This window comes from Pongo abelii, chromosome 11 (genome assembly GCF_028885655.2).
Source record: "Pongo abelii isolate AG06213 chromosome 11, NHGRI_mPonAbe1-v2.0_pri, whole genome shotgun sequence".
Lineage (NCBI taxonomy): Eukaryota > Metazoa > Chordata > Mammalia > Primates > Hominidae > Pongo > Pongo abelii.
In genome coordinates this window covers 141,465,494-141,491,013 of record NC_071996.2, presented here as the reverse complement: position 1 = coordinate 141,491,013, position 25,520 = coordinate 141,465,494, and the positions used below count along the sequence as shown (strand labels likewise).

At 47.8% G+C, this 25,520-nt stretch overlaps 1 long non-coding RNA gene across 3 annotated transcripts; it reads left to right on the top strand.

The window, feature by feature from the left end:
* The first annotated feature begins 5,898 nt into the window (after nt 1-5,898).
* LOC129058187 (uncharacterized) lies at nt 5,899-12,078 on the top strand. 3 transcript variants are annotated; one of them, XR_008523140.1, is made up of 3 exons: nt 5,899-6,074; nt 7,066-7,183; nt 11,629-12,078. It is a non-coding gene; the product is annotated as an uncharacterized LOC129058187 (long non-coding RNA). The 3 variants fall into 3 exon arrangements; XR_008523139.2 differs by lacking the exon at nt 11,629-12,078 and adding an exon at nt 9,976-10,816; XR_008523138.2 differs by lacking the exon at nt 11,629-12,078 and adding an exon at nt 9,915-10,816.
* The last annotated feature ends 13,442 nt before the right edge of the window (nt 12,079-25,520 follow it).

The window sequence follows — 25,520 nt, the reverse complement described above, 5'->3', positions numbered from 1 at the left end:
GAGTGAAACTCCGTCTCAAAAAGAAAAAAAAAGAAAGCCTACATAGGTGACTTGCCCAGACATGCCCACAATGGAAAATTCTGTCCCCTGACACATGTGCAGTAAGGGTTACAAAGCAATATGGAGTAACTCGAGCCAAGGGCACACATGCGGGTTAGGAGGATGGGGTAGAGCTACCAGAAGTTTGTGCCTTAAGCAAATGAGACACCCAGGCCTCTTCAGTTTCTTATAAAAGCCTTGGCATTCAGTTGTAAAAATGGCAACCCTCTTCAGGTCCCCTCTCTGCAGCAGAGAGCTTTCTTCTTTCACTTATTCAACTTTTGCTCCAACCTCATCCTTTGTGTCCACACTCCTTAACTCTCTTGGTTGTGAGACAAAGAACTCTGGGTGATACCTCACAATGAGAGACTGCTCCATTGTGGTGCATTGATGAGACTGTAACACCATTAAGTGACACATACCTGTATATGTGTTCATACTAACTCATGTCACATATGTAACCAGCAGCATGTATCTACAACTATTTCTATATGTAGCTATCTGCATCTATAGTAAGCTAAGAATGAATTCATACTGATGTATAATCCATCACCACATGGATCATTCTAGCTTCCTCCCCTTGCTTTTGTGTAAACACACTGAGAAATGTAGCTCCTACCATCTGCCACTGTTTACATAATTGCTCTATTCCAGTATATATGTATAGCAGTATCTGAATTATTAGCTCATACCTCCATAGCAAACAACTTTATTAACTAGACTACAGTGCTTATGTGCAATTCCTTCTGTCTTTAGTCTTAGAGGCGCAACTCATTTCCAAGTTACTTAGGTCAGCACCTTCCCATCCCCTCCACCTCTCACCCCTCCATCCCCTCCAGCAAAGTTGTTGCATGCATTTGTAATACAGTTTGTTGTGTAAACCAAAAATACAATTCTAAGCCCCCCAACTGAATGAATAGCCCTTTCCTGTCTACCAAGGGGGTCCAAAGAAACCTGAAAAACTACTTCATGTGATGACAGGAAAGAGGGGTCAGACATACCTCATTTTATTCTCCTCCCTTTGGAGTTCAGGCACAACTGACCAACACTAACATTAAAACAGAGGTCTTAAGAGTGACAAAACAGACTCTTTATAGTAATAAGATACCAAATTCCAACTGACTCCTGTATAACATCACTTGACAGTGTGCCCTGAAAGAAATCAAACTATTTATCCCCATATACATATATATATATATTTTTGTTTTGTTTTGTTTTGTTTTGCTTTTTGAGACAGAGTTTTACTCTGCCATCCAGGCTAGAGTGCAGTGGTACAATCTCAGCTCACTGCAGCCTCCATCTCCTGGGTTCAAGTGATTCTTCTGCCTCAGCTTCCCGAGTAGCTGGGATTACAGGCATCCACCACCACACCTGGCTAATTTTTGTATTTTTAGTAGAGCTGGGATTTCACCATGTTGCCCAGGCTAGACTCGAACTCCAGACCTCAGGTGATCCACCTGCCTCAGCCTCCCAAAGTGCTGGGATTACAGGCATGAGCCACTGGACCCAGCCCCCAAATATATTTCTTTTCTTTTTTTTTTTTTCTTGAGATGGAGCCTTCTTCTGTCGCCCAGGCTGGAGTGCAATGGCACAATCTTGGCTCACTGCAACTGCTGCCTCCCAGGTTCAAGCAATTCTCCTGCCTCAGCATCCTGAGCAGCTGGGATTACAGGTGGGCGCCACCATGCCCAGCTAATCTTTGTATTTTTTTTTTTTTTGAGACGGAGTATCGCTCTGTCTCCCAGGCTGGAGTGCAGTAGGGAGATCTCGGCTCACTGCAAGCTCTGCCTCCGGGGTTCACGCCATTCTCCTGCCTCAGCCTCCCGAGTAGCTGGGACTACAGGCGCCCGCCACCATGCCCGGCTAATTTTTTGTATTTTTAGTAGCGACGGGGTTTCACTGTGTTAGTCAGGATAGTCTTGATTTCCTGACCTCATGATCGGCCCGCCTTGGCCTCCCAAAGTGCTGGGATTACAGGTGTGAGCCACTGTGCCTGTCTGGAGTTTGACTTTTTAAAATCAACAACAGTTAGATTCTCTTGTCACAGTCTGCATTCCTTCCTGAAAGCCCCCTCCCCAACCTCCTAAAACATAACATCCGTAGGAAAGTAATAGACTTTCAAATATTAACAGATATCCTGCAATATTGCTGTAAACACTGATTCATTCTAGGAGTCTTTATTCTTTGGGATTTTCTACATAGACAATCATGTCATCTGTGAACAAAGACAATTTTGCCTCTTACTTTCCAATATGTATACATTTTATTTCCTTTTCTTGTTTTATTGCACTTCCTAGGACTTTGGTATGATGTTGAATCGTAGTGGTAAAAGGGGGACATCTTTGCCTTTTTCCTGTTCTCAGGGGAAAAGCATTCAACTTTTCTTCATTAGGTATGATATTAGTTGTAGGGTTTTTGGGTAGATTAAAAAAAAAACAAATTGACAAAGTTCTCCCCTCTTTCTAGTTTTATTTAATGAATGTTTTTTTTTTTATCATGGATGGGTGTTGGTTTTGTCAAATGCTTTTTCAGTATCAATGAATATGATCATATGCTTTCTTTTCTTTAGACTTTTGATGTCATGGAGAGCATTAATTTATTTTTGAATGCTGAATCAGTCTTGTGTACCTGGAATAAATACCATTTGATTGTATGTTTAATTCTTTTCATGTGTTCTGGGATTCAATTTACTAATATTTTGTTGAGATTTTTTTTTCTTTTTTTGGATAGAGTCTTGCTGTGTCACCCAGGCTGGAGTGCAGTGGTGCGATCTCGGCTCACTGCAAGTTCTGCCTCCTGGGTTCACGTCGTTCTCCTGCCTCAGCCTCCTGAGTAGCTGGGACTACAGGCGCCTGCCACCATGCCCAGCTAATTTTTTTGGTATATTTAGTAGAGACTAGGTTTCACCGTGTTAGCCAGGATGGTCTCGATTTCCTCACCTCGTGATCTGCCCGCCTTGGCCTCCCAAAGTGCTAGGATTACAGGCATGAGCCACCACACCTGGCCATTTTTTTTTTTTTTTTTTTTGAGATGGAGTCTCACTCTGTTGCCCAGGCTGGAGTGCAGTGGCACCATCTTGGCTCACTGCAACCTCTGCCTCCAGGGTTCAGGCAATTCTCCTGCCTCAGCCTCCTGAGTAGCTGGGACTACAGGTGCATGCCACCCAGCTAATTTTTGTATTTTTAGTAGAGACAGGGTTTCACCATGTTGTCCAGGATGGTCTCGAACTCCTGACCTCAGGTGATCCACCTGCCTCAGCCTCCCAAAATGATGGGATTACAAGCTTGAGCCACCGCGCCCAGCCCTCTGTCACCTAAATTCTGACAAATTTAGAGAATATTGATTTGAAGGGATGGCAAAGAATTAACATGCCCCCACTGCCACCAGGTCCCAGAATGACTCAGAATTCCAGGGGTGCCAAGCACATTGGGTTCCACACAAAGCATCTTGGTGGCCCTGGGAACCTGCCCCCACCTGTTTGCCATCTTTGTTTTTTGTTTTTATTTTTGTTTTTGTTTTTTTTTTGAGACAGAGTCTGGCTCTGTTGCCCAGGCTGGAATGCAGTGGCTTGATCTGGGCTCACTGCAACCTCTGCCTCCCAGGTTCAAGCAATTCTCATGCCTCAGCCTCCGGAGTAGCTGGGATTACAGGCACGTGCCAACCATGCTGGCCAATGTTTGTATTTTCAGTAGAGACGGGGTTTTACCTTGTTGGCCAGGCTGGTCTCGAACTCCTGACCTCAAGTGATCCATCCGCTTTGGCCTCCCAAAGTGCTGGAATTGCAGGCGTGAGCCAGCGTGCCCAGGCTGTGTTTGCCGTCTTGCTCTTGATGGTTGCATCATCAAAGAGAAGATGGAAGCAAACAAAGGGCATGACCTTCTTCTTGCAATTTTGTAATCATATAAAAGTAGTAGACAGACTTACTTGTGTTAAAGAAAAAATTAATCCAAGAATACTTATTAAAGCTCAATAAGGAAGATGTCTATTCAGGACCATCAGGATCAGCGTAGGGAACACTCGCAGTGGGGGAGGGAGACTGAGCTCAACTCTGACTGCAGCGCCAGCAAGCAGGGACTTGTAGCCAAGGAGCAGGGTGGGGTCAGCAGATGGAAAATGACTGAGAGGAAATATCACAGGTGACAAGGATTCTGGCGCAACTGACCTCACAGGATGCTTGCTGAAGACAGGCCAGGGCAATCAGACATCCCCTGGGGGATGGTGGGAGACGATGAGGAACCTGTTCAGATGTGGAGGGCGATTGGCTCTCGAGAGGGTAGGAGTTCTGGCTAAACTGATTTAGCAGAGGGTTCTTTTGCTAAAACTGGATTTTCTGAGGAAGTGCACAGAGGGGCCCAGGGGAAGGAAGGTTTAGAAGCCTAACCAAAGTATGGTCAAGCAAACAAGCATTGTCACTTTTAAACCGAGTTTTCTCCCCCCCACAATTTTTTAACTGCTGAATTTTTAGGTCCGTTTGCTAACTAAAGCATTTATTTGTTTAATTGTTCCTGTAAATAAGCAATATTGGACTACATGCATATGTAAAAGGACATCTCTGTATGTCTCAAAATTCGTAATAGGAAAAACAAAAGCACCAAAACAAGAGGAAAAGAACCTCAGCTTGTAATTTGTAAATAAATACTCCCTACTTCTTTTCCTTGTTTGAACATAATTAATGGCAGTCGACTCTGTAGCTGGTTTTGTTGTATAAATATGTTCTTATAGGAAGCTTGTCTTTTTTAACCTTTTTTTTTTTTTTTTTGAGGCAGGTTCTCATACTGTCACTCAGGCTAGAGTACAGTGGTGTGATCTTGGCTCACTGTAACCTCTGCCTCCTGGGCTTAAGCCATCTTCCCACCTCAGCCTCCTGAGCAGCTGAGACTACAGGCGTGCATCACCACACCTGGCTAATTTTTGTAGTTTTTTGCAGAGATGGGAGGGGTTTTGCTACATTTCCCAAGCTGGTCTCGAACTCCTGAACTCAAGTGATCCTCCCGCCTCAGTCTCCCAAAGTGCGTGGATTACAGGTGTGAGCCACTGTGCCTGGCCCTATTTTAAATTCTTGATTCTGTTTAAAAAAAAAAATCACGACATCTTTTCTTCAAAAAAGGAGGGAAGAAAATATTTTCTAACAGTAAAATTTTAAATGATGTTACATTTATTCATTCATTCAAAACTTCTTTTTTAAATGAGACAGGATCTTGATCTGCTGCCCAGGCTGGAGTGCAGTGGCATGATCATGGTTCACTGCAGCCTCAACCTTGTGGGCTCAGGCAATCCTCCCACCTCAGCCTCCTGTGTAGCTGGGACTACAGGCATGGGTCAGCACACCCAGCTAATTATTGTATTTTTGGTAGAGACAGAGTTTCTCTGTGTTACTCAGACTGATCCAAACTCTGGAACTCAAGAGATCCATCTGCCTAGGCCTCCCAAAGTGCTAGGATTACAGGCAATGCACTGCGTGGGGCGCAAAATATATTTATTGAACACATTCAACATCCAGCATCTGTACAAGGCCATGGGTGCTCTGAGCAGAAAACAAACAGGCCAAATCCCTCCTTCATGGGTCTTAGATTGCAGTGGAGGAGACCAGCCAGCAGGGAATGAGCACTCAGAGGAGGCGTGGTGGGGAAGGAAGCAGGCCGAGAGGGCCACAGGGAGGGCTGGGGCTGGATGGCCAGGGAGGGCTACACACTGGGCGCAGACCTGAGGATGGTGAAGGGCGGAAGAAGTCATTCCAGACAGAGAGAACTGCAGGTGCAAAGGCCCTGGGGCTGTGCTTGGCTCACTTGAGGACAATGAGGTGGTAGGCAAGCTGCCTGGTGTAGGAGGGGCAGACAGTGGATGGGATGAGGTCACAGTGGATGCAAAAGCTGGGCCATGTAGAACCTTGCAGGGCACTGCAGGGATTTGGGCTTTTACTCTGAGGTGGATGGTAAGCCACTGGTGGGATCTGAGCAGAGAAGACATGGTATAGCTGCTCTTTTAAGAAGATTACTCTGAGGGCTCCAAAAGACTGTAAGGAAGAAAGGCAAAAAGTAAGGAGAGTAAAAGCAGGATTACAGCAGCTGTTTTGGTGTCTTGGAATGGGGTCTTGGTGGTGTAGGCAATGAGAAGTGATCAGATTCTGGGCTGACAGTGAAGGTGGAGTGGACATGATGGACTGACGCGGTGATCAGATTCTGGGCTGACAGTGAAGGTGGAGTGGACATGATGGACTGATGTGGTGGAGAGGGGTAGAAGGGGAAGAGACCAGTTGAGCTGGACTCTCAGTTTTGTGGTCTGTGTGATTTGGAGGATGGTGGTGCCGCTACTGAGGCAGGGCAGAGACGGAGAGGAGGAGCATGTGAAGCAGCAAAAGTAGGCTTTGGGCCGGGCGCAGTGGCTCACGCCTGTAATTCCAGCACTTTGGGAGGCTGAGGCGGGCGGATCACTTGAGGCCAGGAGTTCAAGACAAGCCTGGCCAACACGGTGAAACCCCGTCTCAACTAAAAATACAAAAATTAGCCGGACGTGGTGGCGGGTGCCTGTAATCCCAGCTACTCTTGCTGAGGCAGGAGAATCGCTTGAACCCGGGAGGCGGAGGTTGCAGTGAGCTGAGATCGTGCCACTATACTCCAGCCTGGATGACAAGAGTGAAACTCTGTCTCCAAAAAAAAAAAAAAAAAAGGAATAAAAGAAAAAGTGGGCTTTGGATGCACGGTCTGAGATGCCACTTTGTTCTTCAGTTTCTTCAGGTGGTTCAAAATATAGGCATTTCTTCTCCATTTACAATCTAGGCTTTACACTTCCCTGATTCCTGCTTTAAGGGCATCCCGTGAACTTAGGTATGTTGCATTTCCTTTTTTTTTTTTTTTTCTTTTTGAGACGGAGTCTCGCTCTGTCACCCAGGCTGGAGTACAGTGGCATGATCTCGGCTCACTGCAACCTCCGCCTCCCAGGTTCAAGCAATTTTCCTGCCTCTGCCTCCTGAGTAGCTGGGATTACAGATGCCCGCCACCATGTTCAGCTAATTTTTTGTATTTTTAGTAGAGATCGGGTTTCACTGTGTTGGCCGGGCTGGTCTGGAACTCCTGACCTCGTGATCCACCCGCCTTGGCCTCCCAAAGTGCTGGGATTACAAGCATGAGCCACCGCACCCAGGCTGGTACGTTTGCATTTTCATTTTTATTCAGTTCAAAATATTTTCTAATTTTATTTTTGGTTGACTCATGAATTATTTAGAAGTGTGATATCCAGTTTCAAATACTTGGGGAGTTTCCAGAGATCTTTCTGTTTCTGGTTTATCATTTGATTCCACTGTGGTCAGAAAACATACTTAGTACAGCTTGCATTCTTCAAAAACACTTTTGAGACTTTATGACCTGCATTACAGGGGTGTCTAATCTTTTGGCTTTCCTGGGCCACTTTGGAAGAAGGAGACTTGTCTTGGGCCACACATAAAATACACTAACACTAACAATAGCTGATGAGCTAAAAAAAATGCAATAAACATATTATTATTATTATTATTTTTGAGACAGAGTCTCACTCTGTCACCCAGGCTGGAGTGCAGTGGCGTGATTTCGGTTCACTGCAACCTCCACCTCCAGGGTTCAAGTGATACTTGTGTCTCAGCCTCCCAAGTAGCTGGGACTACAGGCGTGCGCCACCATGCCCAGTTAATTTTTGTGTTTTTAGTAGAGACAGCGTTTCGCCATGTTGGCCAGGCTGGTCTCGAACTCCTGACCTCAAGTGGTCCACCCACCTCAGCCTCCCAAAGTGTCTCATAATGTTTTAAGAAAGTTTATGAATTTGTGTTGGGCTACATTCAAAGCCATCTTGGGCCACATGTGGCCCACAGGCTGCGGATTGGATAAGCTTGACCTAGAATATGGTCTATCTCTGTAAATGGGTCCAGATACAAGCTCAGCAATTGCTGTTCTAAAATTCTGCACCTTCTATGTTTGTTTGTTTGTTTATTTATTTATATTTTTGAGACAGAGTCTCGCTCTGTTGCCCATGCTGGAGTGCAGTGGCACAATCTTGGCTCACTGCAACCTCTGCCTCCTGGGTTAAAGCGATTCTCCTGCCTCAGCCTCCCGAGTAGCTGGGACCACAGGTGCGTGCCACCACACCTGGCTAATTTTTGTATTTTTAGAAGAGACGGGGTTTCACCATGTTGGCCAGGCTGGTCTCGAACTCCTGACCTCAGATGGTCTGCCCATCTCAGCCTCCCAAAGTGCTGGGAATACAGCATGAGCCACCGCACCTGGCCGGCACCGTCTATGTTTATTGTTAATTGAAAAACAGTCTTGAGCTGTGCCAAGGACGCCTGGGGATGAATAGAACTGTTTGGAGCATGTGCCTAACCTGTAATTGTGGCACTGCAACTGCAATGCATTGTGGGAGGTAGGCTGCCCCCACTTACATGACAACTATGACAATCATTGCTGTGGAATAATCAGGATTCTCATTTGAGACTCCAGCTGGCTTTGATGTTTCGTTTCTAAAGACTCGCCCAGCAGTGTAAGAAAATAAACAAACTGAGAGGCTGTGAGTTTTGAATTGCAGAGGGTAAAACCAGAGCCAAAAGTTCCAGAGAAAATATTTCAAGCTCCGGGTGTGTTTGAGGAACTGAGAAGTGACAGAATAGCTGGAAAAGAGGATGTAGTGTAAAGTAAACTCAGCTGCACAGACATATGGTCTGTTGGTGGAACTGGAGTCCGACCAGATAATGATCATCAGGGAGGTAGTGCTCTGAAGAAGCCTCTCATCCACAGATGGGGGTCAGGGCTGCTGCAAACAGTTGTGCAGGTATGCATTGCACAACTCAGGGCCACCGTTAACATCACACACAATGGCACATGGCAAAAACTCCTGCTAGGTACAGCCCTGCGGCTTTACCATGTTAAACGCCTTTCGTCTTTCTGGGACAGCCACTGTGAATCTGAGTGCCTGTGAGGGCACAAACCCTGCACAGTTCCTCTGCTCCTGGCAGTGTGACATCCCATAACTCCTCCCCAGGGCCCTGCCAGTGCCAGCTCAAAAATCTGTCTGTGGGAGGGTGTGGCAAACAGACCCTAGGGTTCATGCCCTATATAATCCCTTCCTCTTGAGTGTGAATGGGACCTGTGACTTGCTTATAACCAGTAGAATATAGCACAGGTGACAGGATGTCACTCCCATGACTGAGTTACTATAGATACCTAGACAAGCCTCCATCTTACCAGCACACATTGGAGATTCTCCTTCCTGGCTTGATGAAATAAGGACCGTGTTATGTTGTAAGTTCACCTAACAAAAAACCACTAACAAGGACCTGAGGGGGACCTTGAGTCAGTGGCCAGCAAAAGCCAGGGCCCCTTGGTCACATGCCCCACCCATTCAGTCCACTGGGCTGCAATGAGCTTGTGCACCAGCTCAGCCTGTAGCTGGGCCATGTGTGCCCCAGCCTGCCTGTGTTATAGCTCCTACCCACATTTGGTGGTTCCTGAACTCTTGTCTCATGTCCAGGAAGAATGAGGTTACCCTGACCATCAAAGGGTGAGGAGGGCAGATAATAACTTTACTGAGTGACGGAAAAGTTCTCAGTGGAGAGGGGATGCAAGGGTTGTCCTCCACTCTAAGTTGGGTGGTCTCTCCCTCAGTGTGGCTGGGTCTGGGGCTTTTATAGGCTCAGAATGGGGAGCATGTGCTGATTGGTTTGTGAGTATGCAAAAAAGATTAAAACAAAGGCACCGCTCAAAGGTGGGCACGACAGTGTAAAAAACCAATTAGGGTAGGGTAGGTTTCTGTAAAATAGGTGAAGGGTGGGGATCAATCAGAGGAAAGTGCACCAAACGAGAAGACAGGTTCTCAATCCGGTCTGCAGATTTGACTTGTACCTTGGCTTTCAGGTTTTAAACTGCCTTTGTCTTGGAGATAGGGTTTCACTGGGGTTCCGCCCCATCTGCCTAGGCATTTGTCTGCCTCCTGCATCTACAAGAGGAGGATGTGACCCAGCAGACACCTGATGACAGCCTCATGAGACCCTGCCATCTCAGAGGACATAGCTGGGCCATGCCAAGACTTCTCACCAGCCTGGAAATATGTTACCCAGCGATAGAAATGAATGCAGGGGGTCTTGAGAACACAGTCCAGTTGGAAGCAGAAAATAGGGGACTCATCTTCAGATGATGAACATGCTATTTGTACTTCAATTGTGTGTTTATTTGGGGTGGCTTGCGGGTGCTGGTGGAAATTACAGTAGACAAAGTCACTGTGGGCCACCCCAGGATCCAGCAACTAGCCCAGCAGCCTGGAGGAGTGGGAGGCAGGGCTGGGCCCTGGCCTGGAGAAGGAAGGGGATATTTGCTTAGAACATTCTAGTACAGTCAATTGGAATGAAAGGGTTGTCATTTTAACTTTCTGACACAGTTTGGTTAGGTTAGACTTTAAAAATCGTAACATGGCCAGGCAAGGTGGTTCATGCCTATAATCCCAACACTTTTGGGAGGCCAAGGTGGGTGGGTCACTTGAGGCCAGGAGCTTGAGACCAGCCTGGCCAACATGGCAAAACCCTGTCTTTACTAAAAAATACAGAAATTAAAGGCCAGGTGTGGTGACTCATGCCTGTAATCCCAGCACTTTGGGAGGCCAAGGCGGGCAGATCACGAGGTCAGGAGATTGAGACCATCCTGGCTAACACGGTGAAACCCTGTCTCTACTAAAAAATAGAAAAAAAAAATAGCCGGGCGTGGTGGCGGGCACCTGTAGTCCCAGCTACTCTTGAGGCTGAGGCAGGAGAATGGCATGAACCCAGGAGGCGGAGCTTGCAATGAGCCAAGATCGTGCCACCGCACTCCAGCCTGGGCAACAGAGTGAGACTCCGTCTCAAAAAAAAAAAAAAGAAAAAAAAAAAAATAGGTGGGCGTGGTGGTGTGCGCCTGTAATTCCAGCTACTTGGAAGGCTGAGGCATGAGAATCACTTGAACCCAGGAGGCAGAGGTTGCAGTGAGCTGAGATTGTGCCAGTGCACTCCAGCCTGGGTGATAGAATGATACTCTGTCTCAAAAGAAAAGAAAAAAAGGAAAGAAAAGAAAAGGAAAAGAAAAGAAAAATTATAATGTAATGCATGTAATGTTACATGATACACAAAGTAACACTTCAATACTTAAGAGGGTACACAGGCCAGGCGTGGTGGCTCACGCCTGTAATCCCAGCACTTTGGGAGGCTGAGGTGGGTGGATCATGAGGTCAGGAGTTCAAGACCATCCTGGCCAACATGGAGAAACCCCGTCCCTACTAAAAATACAAAAATTAACTGGGTGTGGTGGCGTGCGCCTGTAGTCTCAGCTACTCGGGAGGCTGAGGCACGAGAATCACTTGAACCCAGGAGGCGGAGGTTGCAGTGAACCGAGATCGCGTCACTGCACTCCAGCCTAGGCGACAGAGAGAGACTCCGTCTCAAAAAAATAAATAAATAAAAATAAAAAAAGGATACACGAATTTCCTTCCTAACCAGTACCCCAGTAACTTTCCTCTGAGTCAACCAATGTTGTTTCTGATTTGACCTGCTAGAAAATTTCAGTGGACAAATTCGATTATTTTTATGTTCCTTTCACCTAACAGAATTTTGCGGGGTTAATTCCACATCAGTATTTACAGATCTGCGCTGTTCTTGTGAGTGGCTACGTGATTGTGTTTTGTACTGGTGGACGCATGGTTCCCTGCCTCACCTGCCCTGGAAAAACATTCAAATGATCTTCCAGAACAATCCTCGGTTCAAGGTCAAGATAGTTTCAATTCATGCACAGCTGAAGCTATCAGCCCTCACTTTCTGTGGTGACAAAGCCATGTCCCCGTCAATCACACCCCAGAACCTGGAAGGCTCCTGCTGAAACCCACTCAATTTTCCCATAGAACTGATGTTTATAGGCCAGGTGCAATGGCTCACACCTGTAATCCCAGCACTTTGGGAGGCTGAGGTGGGCTTGAGGCCAGGAGTTTGAGACCAGCCTGGCCAACATGGCGAAACCCCGTCTCTACTAAAAATGCAAAAAATAAAAAAAATTAGCTGGGTGTGGTGGTGCGTGCCTATAATCCCAGCTACTTGGGAGGCTGAGGCATGAGAATCACTTGAACCCAGGTTGCAGCGAGCCAAGACGGTGTCACTGCACCCTAGGCTGGGCAACAGAGTGAAACTGTCTCAAAACAAAACAAAACAAATCAAGACTGATGTTTATAGTTTATTTTGAGTAAACATAGAAATTGCCCCTCCCAGTCTTGAAATTTGAGAAAGTTATGTTTGTCTTTTCTGAGCTCCTTTCTCAGGAGACCAACCAGCTGGCCTCCCAGGTAGTATCAAGAAGCTGAAACTCACCAGTCACTGCATTTGGACAATGAGAAGCCAAACCCCTCACCTCTGATGACTGCCTAACTGGCCACCTGCTCCCTGTTAACTGACTCCTCTTCCTTACCCTCCCTAATTCCTGCTTTCCTGCATGTGGTTACGTTTCTGCTATACCAACCCCTAATTGTAGTCAGTCAGGATGGATTTGAGACGTATCTCCCATCTCCTTGGCTGCAGCACCCAATTAAAGCCTTCTTCCATGGCAATAATTGTGGTTTCAGTGATGGGCGTGGCAAGCACTAGGACCTAGACCAAATTCCTGGTGTTTTGGTAACACTGCCCAGCCATGCCAAAGTCCCAGTTTGCCCAAGAAGACTTGTAGGAGCAGCTTTGAGGGTTTGTAACCCTCAAAGTGGATCTCCCAAAGCACAGAAAGAGGCTGCCCCAGAGCTAGTTCTCTGCCTCCTGGAGAGAGATCCATTGCTACTTGCAAAAGATGGACTGCCCTGCCCTACCTGCCTACTTCCCCTAGCCCCCATCCCACCCCTTTCCTGTTCCAGCCTCTGGTGGCATCAGGTGTGGGGTGCACACCTGTAACCATGGAATTCTCTGGGGAGAGCCAGAGGTATCAATGGCTTTGGTCTTCATTCCATGGATTTCTACTTAGAGCCTGGTGCCATCTTTTAGCTCTGGGGGTTTGGGGTCCTGGTGTTTCTCCTGATCCTTCCTAGGAAGAGCACAGGGTGCTCATAGGTTGTCATAGGCTGAGCCAGGTTGTCATAGGTTGAGCTCTGGTGCAGCTCCAGGGGTGAGGACCCATCATCTTCCTGGTGCCACTTGCCCATTCTAGAACAAATAATCCATCAAGTATTGATCAGGGTTTCAGCAGCCAGGAGGCTGGACAGCTCCATGTGAACTCCTACCCAGCGTGTTTGGCCTTCTCAAGAAAGAGGGTCGTTTTTGCAAAAGTACTTGATCGGTTTTCTCCAGTGCGTCTCTGGAACCTTTGATATTCAAATCACTGTCTTTTGAACCACCTCCACAATCATCTGTGTTGCGTTTGAATTTCAGTGTTGGGTATTTTCATTCTACAACCTATAGGGACACTGACTCACCAAACTGATGGAACAGGGACAACCACTGTTTTTATCTTTTTAAAATAAACTTTTATTTTAGAACAGTTTGAGATTTACAGAACAGTTGCAAATAGAGTACAGAGAGCTGCCATATATGCCACACTGTTAACTCTATCACTAACATTTTATGTGAATAAGGTACATTTGTTACTATTAGTAAACCACTATTCAAATGCATTATTGTTAACTAAAGCTTATATTTTATTCCTATTTCCTTAGTTTTTTCCTAATATTCTTTTTATATTCAGGAGCCCATCCAGGATACCACATGACATTCAGTTGTCATGTTTCCTTGAGTTCCTCTTGGCTGTGACAGTTTTTCAGACTTCTTTTGTTTTTATGATCTTGAGAGTTTTGAGGAGTGCTGGTATATAAATATATATATATAAGTTTTTTTTTTTTTTAAACAGGTTCTCACTCTGTCACCCAGGCTGGAATGCAGTGGAATGATCTTGGCTCACTGAAACCTCCGCCTCCTGGGGTTAGGTGATCCACCTCAGCCTCCCGAGTAGCTAAGACTACAAGCACACATCACCACGCCTGGTTAATTTTTGTATTTTTTGTAGATATGGCGTTTCACCACGTTACCAAGGCTGGTATCAAACTCCTGAGCTCAAGCAATCTGCCCACCTCGGCCTCCCGAAGTGCTGGGATTATAGGCGTGAGCCATTGCACCTGGCCTTTTTACTTTCTTTTTCTTTCCGCCTCAGCAGCTGCACAGAAATACTCTCTTAATGGAGTCATTTGATGCAAAAAAGTTTTAAGTTTTGATGAAGTCCAATTTATCTATTTGCTCCTTTTGTTGCTTGTGCTTGTGGTTTCATACTTAAGAAACCATTGCCTGACCCAAGGTCATGAAGATTTATACCTATGTTTCCTTCTAAGAGTTTTAAATTTACATCTAGGCCTTTGACGCATTTCGAGTTAATTTTCACATATGGTGTGAGGTAGAATATACATTCTTGACCAGGCGAGGTGGCTCACACTTATAATCCCAGCACTTTGGGAGGCCGAGGTGGGTGGATCATTTGAGTCCAGGAGTTTGAGACCAACCTGGCCAACTGGTAAAACCCCATCTCTACTAAAAATACAAAAAAATAAGCCTGATCAAAAGAGACTCCTTCCCTGCAAAATGACTACAGACTGGCTTATGAATATACATGTGAAAATACTCAAGAAAACAGGGGCCTTTTGTGCATAAGTTCCTAAACTTGCGGGGGCAGACTGCTGTTATGAAGAGTGTCATAACATACATGGGCCACAGGCCTGTGCAGTAATTCGCCAAAGAAGACTTCCTATGGCCACACCCATGGGGAAAACATTGGCCTTGCTGTAATCAGATGTGTGTAATGAAAACTGCAGTTGAGAGCATCTTTTCCTGATCCAGCTGTGAAAGTTAATACCCAGTTCTGGCTAAAGTGTAAGTAGAAACTTGCATCAATGCTGGTGTGTCGGGGAGATGCAAACATGCATGAGGGATCTGGCAACAGCTACACAGAGCCTAGGGATCTCCTTGACCCAAATATTCTATTTCTAAACATTTGTATTATGGAAGTGCCCATCACACTGTTATTTATAAATAGCAATAAACAAAACAGGCCAGGCATGGTGGCTCACACCTGTAATCCCAGCACTTTGGGAGGCCAAGGCGGGTGGATCACTTGAGGTCAGGAGTTGGAAACCAGCCTGGCCAAGAAGGTGAAACCCTGTCTCTACTAAAAACATGAAAGTTAGCCAGGCATGGTGGCAGGCGCCTATAATACCAGCTACTTGGGAGGCTGAGGCAGGAGAATTGCATGAACCCGGGAGGCGGAGGTTGCAGTGAGCCAAGATAGTGCCACTGCACTCCAGCCAGGGTGACAGAGTGAGACTCTGTCTCAAAAAAAAAAAAAAGTAATTAATAAAAATATAAACAAACAGATGAAACCCCTGCCCTTCAGAGCTTATAAAAAATGTGTAGTAATTTTCTAAAAAAATTAATTTTTAAATTGATAAAGCCATTTACAAAAGAGTATTAGGCCATTTTAATAATTAATTAATTAATTAATTTTTTTTTTTGAAACAGTCTCCCTCTGTTGCCCAGGCTGCAGTGCAGTGTCACGATCTTGGCTCACTGCGAATTCTGCCTCCCTTGGGTTCCAGTGATTCTCTCACCTCAGCCTCCCGAGTAGATGGGACTACAGGCACGCACCACCAGACCCAGCTAATTTTTGTATTTTTAGTAGAGACAGGGTTTCACCATGTTGGCTAGTTGGTCTCGAACTCCTGAACTCAAGTGATCTGCCCACTTTGGCCTCCCAAAGTGCTGGGATTACAGGTGTAGCCACTGTGCCCGGCAAGCCCTTTTTTTTTTTTTTTTTTTTATACAAGCATCTGTCTGTCTATCATCTATGTACTTAAGTATAAATTAATGCCAAAATGTATGTTAAAGATTATCTGAATGGTTGGAATTAAGACTGTTTGTTTACCTGTATTTGCTTTTTATTCTTTTTTTTTTTTTTTTTTTTTTGAGACCGAGTTTTGCCCTGTCTGCACTGGAGAGCAGTGGCGCCATCTTGGCTCACTGCAACCTCAGCTTCCAGGGTTCAAACGATTCTCCTGCCTCAGCCTCCAGCGTAGCTGGGATTACAGGCTACATGGCGCATGCCACCATGCCTAGGTAATTTTTGTGTTTTTAGTGGAGACGAGGTTTCACCACGTTGGCCAGTCTGGTCTCGATCTCCTGACCTCGTGATCTGCCCGCCTTGGCTCCCAAAGTGCTGGGATTACAAGTGTGAGCCACCGCGCCCGGCCTTATTTACCTGTGTTTTCTACAATGTACTTGTATAATAAAAGAAGGTGACAAGAAATAGGAGGAAATTGGTAACAAGCTTCATGTCTAACAATAGAGGATTGGCTGATGAAGTGTATGTCACATTTATTTACAATTAATGACGCCAATGAATAGTTTTTTTCAGTACCACGTGCTAGACATTAGATGTTCTTTGGCTGTTCTGTGCTGTACATGTGACTATGCTTTTTGTTTAAAAGAAAAGGAGAAAAAAGGAAAGGAAAGGGGAAAAAAGGAGAGGAGAGAAAAAAGAAAAGAAAATAAAAGAAAAGAAGAAAAACAAAAGATAGAAAAAAAGGGAGGGGAGTAAGAACAGGAGAACTCATGGCGTCCTGGGCCAGGCTGCCGGGCTCCCTCCCCGCAGGGCCCTCGTGGCTCCCCTGGCTCGCGCGCGCCCCTAGCGGGCGTCTGGCGTCCTGCGGGCCGTGCGGTCTCGTGTCCTCGCGCTGGGCAGCCCCGGGTCCACAGGGCAAGCTGCGCCCCTGTTTTCCCTCCAGGGTCCCCTGCCCTCCAGCGAGCTTAGTTGAGCCCCAGCTGGACTCCAAGTCGAGCCTCCGCAGCCAGGTGTCCGCCAGATGTCTTCCAAGGCCAGCAGGGGGACCGCCTGGGCACGCGTCAGTCTGGCCTGTTTCCTGATCCAGAAAATTATTTTCAGCTGCGCGTGACCTTCTACGGGGCCAGGACTGGAAAACTAGGCAGCAGTGATCTTTTTAAAACCGTGGAATCTATGAACTAGGAAAGTCCCCTCCAAGCTCGTCAACAGGAATTCACTGCTTATTGGTACCAGTTTGGGAAATCATTGTTTCTTAATTAAAAATCGGCGGGCTGGGAGGAAAGGAGGGTCCCCTGGCAGTCTTGGGTGGGCTGCAGGGCTGCAGGAGCATGACAGCAGGGGCAGTGGGGCTGTGGGAGGGTGCTCTGCCCGTGGGGCCTGCTTGTGATGGGCTGGGGACTGAACTGTGCTCTGGGGACACACACAGATTCCTCCCTCAGCTGGGTGGCCTTATGTTCCCAGGGTTTTCCCACAACTTGTCCTGGCTGGGGGGCTGAACTTGTCAGCCTTCCTGGGGAACAGGCGGCCAGGGCAGGACTCCATCCCCAGGAAGCACAGGTGAGGCTTACGAAACAGGTGCAGGACTTGCAGACACAGCTCTCCTTTCAGCAAACCCTGCTGAGAGGCAGAGCAGAGGAAACAGGAGGTGCCCCAGTTTCTTCTCCCGGATAAGACTTAGAGCTGTCCTTGAACCTGATGGGCCAGAGAGGGTGCTGAGGAGAACCAGAGCATCCCGTGGGGCTCCCTGGCCTGAGCTCTGCCAGGTGGGTTTCCCAGGAGATCAGCCATGACAGCTGCTGTGTTGGGCACTCCTCCAGGGCAGGGGTGGCCCCGGGAGAGCTTGGGCAGGAGGGGGCATGAGTCACACAGAGGGTGGCCTACTGGGTTTATGGTACCCGGAGTTGCAAACACTCAGTTGTGAGCCACCTGAGTGCACACATGGCTGGAGGCAGCCAGCCTCCCTTGCTGTCCCCTCCTCCAATCCCAGTTCCTGGTGGTTCTGCACTCTCCTGTGCCGAGGAGGGCAGCAGAGACTCGTTAGCGAACTGGGGGCCCTGGAGTCAGAGAGCTGGCTTCCAATTCTGTCTCTAGTACCCGCGCTCAGGGACACCGGGCATGTGTTGTCACCTGCCTGTGCCTCAATCTCCTTAACTGCAAAATGGACATAACCTCCAGGCTGATGAAGACTAGGAGAGCAGAGGTCAGGGACGGGCCCCTTCATAGGGGCTCAGGGCCTTTCTGTTCCTCCATTGCTTTCTCCGGCCTGGCGCGCTGCGTGAGGCTGGCCGGCAGACATCTGTCTCTCTCAATTTTTAAAAATTTTTTTAGTAGGGACAGGATCTCACCGTGTTGCCCAGGCTGATCTCAAACTCCTGGCCTCAAGCGATCCGCCCACTTCGACCTCCCAAAGTGCTGGGATTGCAGGGGTGGCATCTCTTGGCCTCAGGAAGCAGGCTCAGGCTGCACTCCTGCCCTTGTACCCCACCTCCCGCCGCAGGCTGGTTTGGCAGTCCTGCCCTCTCCGCCCCCGCTCTCCCCTGTGGGGGAACACGGGCATCAGTGGAGAGTTGCCCATTTTTCAGAAGCGGGATGACAAGCCTCTGCTGCCTCTCACCAATGCCCGTGAATGCACCTGCTTGGGAATCCTCTTTGGAATCTCCCTGAGGTCTTCTGCCCCTCCCTATGGATCCCTCATTAACCACATTTTCCCACAATGAGAACATGCCATGATGTGCATTGATGCAAAGCAGGTCTTTATTCAATCTTGTGATGTTTCCGTAGCCAATGCCTTACTGCAGTGCCGTTTTCCATGACTTTTCACGTGAATTACAACACTTTAATTCCATTCCAGCTGAAATTGGCTGTGTTGGGTCAGGTAGAAAACCCCACTGCCCTGGGTGACACTTTTATGGTTGGGGAAGTGGCTCTTGTCCTGGCTGCGTTGTGTCCCTGCCTCAGAATGTGACTTCACATCTTGAAGTCCTAACCAGCAGTACCTCAGAATGTGACTGGGTTTGGACCCAGGGTCTTTACAGAGGTGACTAAGGTTAAATGAGGTCACTGGGCGGGCCGTAACCCAATGTGACTGTGCCCTTATAAGAAGAGAAGATTAGGGCCAGGTGCAGTGGCTCACGCCTGTAATCCCAGCACTTTGGGAAGCAAAGATGGGTGGATCACCTGAGGTCAAGAGTTCGAGACCAGCCTGGCCAACATGGTGAAACCCTGTCTCTACTAAAAATACAAAAATTAGCCAGGCGTGCTGGCACGTGCCTGTAATCCCAGCTACTTGGGAGGCTGAGGTGGAAGAATTGCTTGAACCCGGGAGGTGGGGGCTGCAGCAAGCAGAGATTGCGCCACTGCACTCCAGCCTAGGTGATCAGGTGAGACCCCATCTCAAAAGAAAAAAAAAAGAGAGATTAGACCATGTGAGGCAGGGAGGAAATGACAAGCCAGGAAGAGAGGCATCAGAAGGAACCAACCCTGCCGACCCCTTGATCTCAGGCTTCCAGCCTCCACAGCTGCGAGAAATGCACTTCTGTTGTTTAAGTTCCCAGCCTGTTACAGCAGCAGCTTGAGCAGACCCAGACTGCACTGCTTTATTCTCAGCCGAGCCCTAGGAGGAGGAGAGACTCCCCAAACTTGATAGTTTCCTATCATTATGATCACCGACTATTCTCCCTTTGACTCACCCGACCTTCTGTGCAAAAGGGCTGGGAACACTGAGAGACAGGAGCATTTACCCACATATGTTCATGTGCATGTACAGCCACAGCTCCCAGGCCTCCTGTGAAAGTGAATCACTACGGCCCCGGTTAGCAGCGTTTGTGATGTGCCTGGCACATGGCCAAGGGCTGTCTTCACTGTGAGTCCCTGAAGTGTCCATGGCCAGCCCTCTGCAGGTGATGACACTGAAGCCCAGAGGGTTGAGGAGCTTGCCTCGCCTTTCTTTCATCTTCTTCTTTTTTTTTTTTTTTTTTGGAGATGGAGTCTCATTCTGTCACCCAGGCTGGAATGCAGTGGTGTGATCATGGCTTACTGTCTCCCTGGGTCAAGCAATCCTCCCCGCAGCCTCCTGAGTAGCTGGGACTACAGGCACATGCCACCACAGCCAGCTAATTTTTTATTTTTATTTTGTAGAGATGGGGTCTCACTGTGTTGCCTAGGCTGGTCTCAAACTCCTGGGCTCAAGTGATCCTCCAGCCTCAGCCTCAGCCTCCCAAAGTGCTGGGATGACAGGCGTGAGCCACTGCACCCGGCCTGCCTTACCATTTTTAATTGGCACAGCCAGCATTTGGTTTGAACTCAGGCAGCTTGGTGCCATCACTTCTATGCTACAACTTTTTAAAAAATTATTTTTTAAAACATTTTATTTACATTATATATTTTCACACCTATGACCATCTGAAACTTTTTTTTTTTTGAGATGGGGTCTTGCTCTGTCACCTAGGCTGGAGTGCGGTGGCACGATCTCGGCTCGCTGCAGCCTCCCATCTCCAAGCTTAAGCGATCCTCCCACCTCAGCCTCCGAAGTAGCTGGGACCACAGCTGTGCGCCACCACTTCTGGCTAAGTTTTTGCATTTTTGGTGGAGATGGGGTTTCGTCATGTTGCCCAGGCTGGTCTTGAACTCCTGAGCTCAAGCAATCTGCCCTCCTCAGCCTCCCAAAGTATTGGGATTACAGGTGGGAGCCATTGCACCCGGCCTGACCATCTGAAACGTTTTAAAGGTGGCACTGCTTCTTGTAAGAAGAGACCTTAGGTGGCAGGGGCAGGCTGGGATGTAGGTGCTGTCGTGGCAGGCTGCACGGGGATGGAAAGCAGCTGCCACCTGTCATGGACATGCACCTCCAGTCACCCCTGTCTGCCTCCCGCCCTGCCCCCAGAAAACGGGGAGCAAACTTCCCTGGCCTCCTGCCAGGGTGTCTGTGGGGAAGCGATTCACGTCGGGGCATGAGCACTGTCCCCAGGCCCAAGGATCGTGGCTGGGGTGGGGCAGAGAGGGATGCTTTGGAGGGCTGCTCTCTTTCTGCTGTTCCTCTGCACCCCCTTCACATTTTTGTAACCCAAATAAAGACAGGCACCCATGGCCCACCTCAGCACAGGCCCAGGAAGGAAAAAACAAAGTCAGATCCAAGTTCACCTCCTAAAATAGCCTTGAAAAGCAATTTAGGTCCTTCTTAAATTTGTTCTAGGGGGAACCAAAGGACAATTATGTTCACAATCTAGAGAAAAATGTCTTGAAACCGCTTTCCTCTCCCGTTCTCAAGGCTCCCAGCCTACATGTGCTGTCTTCTTGCCCATCGTCATCCCTGTCCCCGCAAAATACAGGGCCTCTGGCAGGTGGCCGGCTCTTTGGAGCTCAAACACCTTCCTTGCAATAGGGCACATGACCAATGCTAAGTCATCTTTTCCATTCACACAAAATTATCAGAAAGATGAAAAGGCTGCTCAAAGTCACACAGCTAAAAAGGGATCCAGTCAAGACTCAGAACCTGCTGGCATCGTGGCTCATGTCTGTAATCCCAGCACTTTTGGAGGTCGAGGTGGGTGGATCACTTGTCAGGAGTTCAAGACCAGCCTGGCCAACATGGTGAAACCCGTCTCTACTAAGAATGTAAAAATTAGCCAGGTATGGTAGTGGGTGCCTGAATCCCAGCTACTTGGGAGGCTGAGGCAGGAGAATTGCTTGAACCTGGGAGGTGGAGGTTGCAGTGAGCGAAGATCGCGCCACTGCACTCCAGCCTGGGAGACAGAGCGAGACTCCGTCTCAAAAAAAAAAAAAAAAAAAAAGACTCAGAACCTGCCAAGTCTGATCTAATGCCAGGGAGTGACAGCCCAGTAATTGGGATGTGGCACCTAGATCCAGACCATAGCCTGTTGTGTTGTTATCGTTTCTGCTAGTTGTATTATGTGCTCTTCCCTCACTTGGATATGGCCTGGGTAATGTGTTCACACACACACCAAAATTGAGATCAGTTCACTCTCCTTTTTCATAATCTGCCTTTTCCAATTAACTCTATACTATGAAAAAAAATCCCCATGTACTTAATTTAAGAACTTGTTTTTCCCAGCCAGGCGTGATGGATGGCTTATGCCTGTAATCCCAGCACTTTGGGAGGCCAAGGTGGGTGGATCACTTGTGGTCAGGAGTTCGAGACCAGCCTGGCCAACATGGGGAAACCCTGTCTCTATTAAAAATACAAAAATATAGCCAGGCATGGTGGTGCACACCTGTAATCCCAGCTACTTGGGAGACTGTGGCAGGAGAATTGTTTGAACCCAGGAGGTGGAGGTGGCAGTGAGTGAACCAAGATTGTGCCACTGCACTCTAAGGCCTGGGTGACAGAGTGAGACTGTTTCTGAAAAAAAAAAAAAAAAAAAAAAAGAACCTATTTTCCCTGTCATCTGGATTTGATTGGATTGAACAGTTTTTCCCTGTCATCTGGATTTGATTGGATTGAACAGTTTTTCCCTGTCATCTGAGTTTTAATCTGATTGAGAGTCCTCCAGTGTTGGGCACTGAGGGTGTTTCCACCCTTTGCTCTTATAAATAACTCCAGGTGAAGATCTTTCCCTCCAAGTCCTTTTGCACATCTTTAATTATGTCCTTGGGATACATTCTTAGAAGGGAAATTACTGGGAATAAGCATTTTAAGACTTTTGGTACATATTTCCAACTTGGCCTCCAGAAAGATGGTACCATTATCTATCTATCTATCTATCTATCTATCTATCTATCTATCTATCTATCTATCTATCCTATCTATCTGTCTAATCTATCTATCTATCTATCTATCTATCTATCTATCTATCTATCTATCTATCTATCTGATGGAGTCTCACTCTGTCTTCCAGGCTGGAGTGCAGTGGTGTGATCTCAGCTCAAAGCAATCTTCGCCTCCCAGATTCAAGTGATTCTCCTGACTCAGCCTCCAGCGTGGTTAGGATTACAGGCGCGTGCCACCACGCTCGGCTAATTTTTCTGGATTTTTAGTAGAGACTGGGGGTTTCACCAAGTCGGTCAGGCTGGTCCGGAACTCCTGACCTCAAATGATCCCCCCACCCCCACTCCCAGCCACCCAAAGTGCTGGGATTACAGGCGTCAGTCACCGTGCCCAGCCTAGTTTTCATTTCTGACGAACATCTCCAGAAGCCTCAGGGCTTTCTCTCCGGCAGGAGTGACCTGTTCCCAGGCTGAGGCTCATTGTGCATTCTGGTGCTGCCTCTGCCCCTCCGTTCCCAGGCTGTCTGTGGCCTCCTTAGTGGCAAATCCAACAGGGATGTCCTTTCTTTGAAGATTTTTCCAATCCAGAGCTGCTTCTTTGTTTACAAGAAACCCTGTCCCCAGAGCAATTTTATTTCTGGGAGCTCATTAAGACAAGCATTAAGTGACGTACTTGGGCAATTCCATTTCCCATGCTAAATTCCGTATTTTTCCCTTGCTTTTTAAAGCTTTTTTGACTTCCAATTCGTTTTTTTCCTATGGATTTCTGTGACATTTTATGACATGGATTTTTATGACAAGCTCCGGATAAGGGAGTGTTTCTCCAGCTCAGGACAAAATAAAGCCACTCAATCTCATGTCTTTTAATTAAAATTGCCTTTGGAGGCCGAGTGCGGTGGCTCACACCTGTAATCCCAGCACTTTGGGAGGTCAAGGCGGGCAGATCACCTGAGCTCAAGAGTTTGAGACCAGCCTGGCCAACATGGCAAAACTCCGTCTCTACTAAAAATACAAAAATTAGCTGGGTGTGGCGGCACATGCCTGTAATTCCAGCTACTCCGGAGGCTGAGGCAGGAGAATTGCTTGAACCTGGTAGGTGGAAGTTGCAGTGAGCCGAGATCACACCACTGCACTCCAGCCTGGGCGACAGAGTAAGACTCTTTCTCAAAAAAAAAAAAAAAAAAAATTAATTAAAAAAAAACAAAAAAATCCCCTAAACCCAAAAATCACACACACACACACACACACACACACACACACACACACACACCTCTGCCATTGGTTTCCCAGTCAGCTTAGTAGAGACCCCAGGCCCTCCCTGTGTCAACACCGCCTCCCGTCCTGGGCCCATCGGAGAAGGCTGGAGAAGGGATGGTGCTTCCACGCCCGGCCCACCTCTCCTTTACCACCTTACGTGCTAGCGTTCAGTTCTTGGTTCCCAGCCTTGTGACGTGCAAATACTTGATCAGGAACCTGAGCAGACAGGGCACCCTGGTAAGGGCAGAGCTTTGCCCATCCCAGCCACAACTGGCCTTGCCCGTAGATCTCACCCACTGCCCATCGTGACCTGACGAGGAAGAAGGAAAACCGAAAGCTCTCTTGCTCCCCCTAAACCTTCACAAACGCACATTCTGAAGTCCAGTCTAAATACTGAGAAATTCTCCATCACCATCATCTCTTCGCTTAGCTTGGATAATTTTAAAGTAATGACATTGCGCACTGTTAGTACTGTCTAAAGCATTCTAATGATAGCACCCACTGAGCTGTGATTTCAGGAGGGGCTGCGGAGGCTGTGTCCTCTGAAGGCTCTGCGGGGAGCCTCTGTCTCTCGCAGCTTCTGGAGCGATACCTCGGCACCCCCGTTTCTTCACTGCATCGCTCCAATCTCCGTGGCCTTCTCTCTGTGTCTTGGTGTATCCCTTCTTCTCTAAGGACACGGGCATATTGAATGCGGGGCCCACCTTAATCAAGTACAATCTTATTTGAATTTAACTAATTACACCTGCAAAGTCCTTATTTCCAGATAAGGCCACATTCTTTGGTTCAATCAAGGGAGGAGAGCCGACCGAGGGCCCCAGCTGCTGGCTCTGAAATGCATCGTGGCTTCCTGCGAGGCCACGCTTCACGAGGGCTGCCCCGCTCCTTGAGGCTGGGGTGGGAAGGGATTAAGGCAGACTTCCTCCCCCAGGAAGGCTCTGACAGCTGGCTTTGGTGCAAGGACACCCCCATGGCTTTGTGGAACCTTAGACGGCATGGCAGCCTAGGGCAGATCCCCTGGTCTTCCCTCCTGGCTCCCTAACGCTTCCGGAGTTTGCCCCAGTAACCACCCTGCATCCGGAATCCAGTCTCCACATCTACTTCTTGGAAAACTCAGACTAACCCATTTTACCTCATTAACATAACACCCACTTGAGGAAGATGCCATTACCGTCCCTGTGAGTTGGGAGTATGTGGAGGCAGGACAGTAAGGAAGACCTGGTCTCAGCGCAGTCTTTTCTGTGGCCCCTCCCCTCCCCTCCTCTTCTCTTTGTCTCACTCTCTTGCTCAGCCTGGAGTGCAGTGGCGCCATTTCAACTCACTGCAACCTCCGCCTACTGGGTTCAAGTGATTCTCCTGCTTCAGCCTCCTGAGTAGCTGGGATTACAGGTGTGCACCACCACGCCTGGCTAATTTTTTGTATTTTTAGTAGAGACGGGGTTTCATCATGTTGGCCAGGCTGGTCTCGAACTCCTGACCTCAAGTGATCCACCCACCCACCCTGGCCTCCCAAAGTGCTGGGATTACAGGCGTGAGCCACCATGCCCGGCCTGTCACATTTATTTCAGATGACAGTAGACACACTTTTCCAAGTTCTAGAATAGGCATACCATCCTTTTTCCAGAACAGCCGACACTCTGAAGTTTATGAAGTTGGGTGAAATCTTTTGGA